Source organism: Haliaeetus albicilla, chromosome 3 (assembly GCF_947461875.1).
Source record: "Haliaeetus albicilla chromosome 3, bHalAlb1.1, whole genome shotgun sequence".
Taxonomy (NCBI): domain Eukaryota; kingdom Metazoa; phylum Chordata; class Aves; order Accipitriformes; family Accipitridae; genus Haliaeetus; species Haliaeetus albicilla.
In genome coordinates this window covers 2,928,121-2,931,788 of record NC_091485.1, presented here as the reverse complement: position 1 = coordinate 2,931,788, position 3,668 = coordinate 2,928,121, and positions in this window count along the sequence as shown.

Sequence of the window (3,668 nt, the reverse complement as noted above, 5' to 3'; positions counted from 1 at the left end):
GACTGGAATTGAATAAGTCAAGAACTTTTGCCTTATCTTCAAATCTAAGTAATTCTTAGATTCTGAAAAAATGTGTTAAGAAAATAGTACTTTTTGTGGTGAAAGAAGATATTCTTACTGCTTTGCTAATGATCCAATTTACTAGTATTCTTGTGTTCCATTGACTGCACACAGAGAAAAAAACCACCTGGTTTTGTGGAGGAAAAAACCACCAAAACACCAGCAAAAACAACAACCAACCAACCAAAAAGATGGCACTGTCAACTAACAGAAGGAGATTCCAAAGCCAATTAAGACTTCACTGGCGGAGGAAACCTGTAAAGTAGGGTTAGTATCACCTACCTATGCTAACATGCTGGAAGGTAAAAAAAACCCCACTTTTAAAGGATCTTTCAAAAATTAGCAAGATACAGTATAAATTGTAATCAGGCATCTTGTCAATCAGGAAATAATTATGATGCATTGGCTTGATTGAAAGCATTTTTCTGTCCTAGTTTTCCATGATGAATATGAATAAAATGCCAATAACTCTAAAACACATAGGCAACAATTTAACCTTCTAGCACAGGTTATTAGCTCACTTCAAAGCATAGTAAATGTTGTAGATGAGTAATCAGTTAATTCTTAATGTAACATATACATACAAATTTCTTTTAGAGGGATAAGTACCAACTGGGTCATAAGACATTAGTATAAATTTGCATTATTTTCTTTATATTGCTGCTGTAAATCAAGATGTACTGAGACATCATCATCCTTAACTGAAGGTCAAGTTCTGGACTATTAAAGTCGGTGGAAGAAACTTCCACCGACTCTAGCAAGGCCAAGATTTCTGTCAGTATGTTTAATTTATCTTAGAACAAATTACTTGGCAATTTAGTCATGGCTATATGTATATATTAATAATTTAAACAATCATCCCTAAGCAGAATGATTTCTTGTTAATGCAAGTTTCTCTAATATAGAGCTACTCTGAATGCTGCATCGACATAGTCTTAATAGGCTTTTACCACTTTACATGGAGTACCTATTCACTTTAAATAAAAGCATTGTGTATTATAGAACAAATTCACTTACTATAAATTACCTAAATTTACAATAGGTGATTTAGATAAAGACACGTATCTGTTTATGTCAGCTAAGAATCTAGGACTAGGTTTATTTTTCCTCTCCCTATAGCCACACCATTGTAATAGAAAATTTTTATAGAAATAAAAATTCTGAATGTTTGTTACATTGCAACCAATAGGTAATGGGGTAAAGAAATGTGTAAACTCTGTAACAAAACAAACAGAACATGCAAACATATCTGTCCATGTGTGATTTACCTAGTAAAAGAGATATACATAAAATACATATAAATACATAAAATTGTAGGTATTGCTGTGATCTGTGACTTCCAATACAGTCTATAGTGTGTAGCTGCATTATTTTTATTCCCTTTTTATAGACTGCAAGTTCAGTTAATAAAGTCTGAAAAACTTCAATTAGAAAAATCTCCAAAATAATTACATAGCTACAGTGTATAGATCCACTGTGATCTCTTTGAGTGTCTTGGCTTTTACTTACAGAACGAAAGGAAAAGAAATTGTCGTGATAAGCCTGTTATGGATACCCTCTCTCCTGGGAGTTCTGGTGACTTGAGTTATCAAAAATACTTATTGATAAGGTGCAGGCACCATATCAGCTACTAAGCTTATTAGACATCAGCTAACCCCACTGCATAGCAGTTGCTGTGTGTAGCCAGGAGGGAATTAAAACAGTCTCCTGTTCTGTATGCACCTCCGGACTTGCTCTGGGGATCGGAGCACTATTCTCACCCAAATGTCTAGCATAATGTCTTTGTGAAAGGTGCACCTGAGTATCTCCCAAGGGTGTGTGGGTTGATTTTGATTCTTTATGTTTTTCCTCCGATCTCACTGAGGGAGAAGGCAACCTCTGTAGGGCAGGAAAAATACTTTCCTGTATATTTGTATAGCCCTTAGCACGTAGAGTGCCTACACTCCAATGGTATTTATAGGTACACCTACTGGCTGTTCTTAAAACAAGTAAAGGAAGTAGTATGAGCACCAAAGCTAACGAATGCTGGTTACTGCTTATCTCTGAGCCTCATATGTCTGGGTTCTCCGATATCCCTTAAGGGGCAAGCACTGACAGAGCTGTTACTGCTCTTGAGACATTCATGTAACGTCTTTCCATGGTGTCCCAGAAGGATGGCCATCAGCTTTTCCTTCATTGGTGGAAGTGTTAGGGGTTTTCTTGCCTTCTTTTGTCAAACTTGAGGGAATTTCGTATCTTTGAGACCTCAGCTGCTTATCTGATTTGATGAAATTTGCTAACAGGCTCCAAAGTGATGAGAGAGACAGTGACATGCAAGCATGTGCATGCATGCACATGTGCTGAGAGAGATAGAGGATTCATGGTCTCCAAAGCTTATGTAGTAAGTCAGGTTTATAAATAAGCTAATGTCAGCATAGACCTTGTACCTGGGAAAGCATATTTTTTATTTTGTTGTATCTCAGAGGTTGATTTCACATTCATTGGCACACTTGTAAATGCCTGCCAGAGAACTTCTGGCTAAAATATCTGTGGTAACTCAGAATTACTGTGTCTCAAGGTTTCTATGTACTGAAACTATATTATCTCCTAACATTTCTGCAGTGGGCTTTTTGGTCAGAAACTCTGCAGTTATTTCAAATTTTAGGATATGGACCCAGTTGTTGCTCATTTTCTTTTAAGAGAGAAACTGTCACTTTGAAGTGTTACGAGTTTTCCACATTGAAAAGGCTTCAAAGCAAAATGTTTAGACTAGTTCATGATTGCTGTCTTACAGCCCTTGTTAGATGTAAAAGCAGACCACAGACTTCACTAGCAGACCACTTTAACTTTGCCTCATGGGTCGTGGAGAAAACTGCTGTTCATCTAGCCAGTTTGAGGCTATATATAAAATACTAGTTCTTACCCCCTAACAAAAATTTTCTTCATTATCAACATCTTCCCAGGATCAGATTGTGATTGAAGACACAGAGCAGAAAGAAAGGAGGGATGGACAAGCAGAGAAAAGGGGGAGGAAAGAAAAGCAGAAAAAAGCAACCCTTTCCTGCTACCCTCTCTCCAGTCTCCCTGCATCTGAGGACCAGGAGAAAAGTAGTATATAAATATATCTCCTAAGGGCACAAACAATACATTTATTTGTTCTGTGGCATTTAGGTAAAGAGCCTTTAGAAAGTTTTTCAGAGAAATGGCTTAATAAATTTACGAGGACATGGGAGGAAAGGTTAAAAAGGTAGGATTCTCGGTGAATGTTAACTTCAAGTATTTGAAAATCCTTTGTAGGATGCTGTGGCCTTCATATTAGAAGGAGGATGGGCACATGAAAGGAAATTGAGGCAAGAACACTGTTGGAAGAATCCAGACAGGAAAAGGACTGGAGACCACATTTAGCAGGCACATCACATTTTCGGAAAAGGTGCCATCGTACCAGCAGGACCTTGTTCTGTTTCAGAGCTCCCAGAGATATATCTGTTGCCATCAGAGGCTCTTGATGCAATAAAATTAATAACAGTAAAACCCCTGAAGTCAGATTCTGGTTCCACCATCCCAAGAACTTAAAACAGATAGGGGGAGCAGGGGGGAGAGAAAAATTAATCCCAAAAAGCAATGTGATT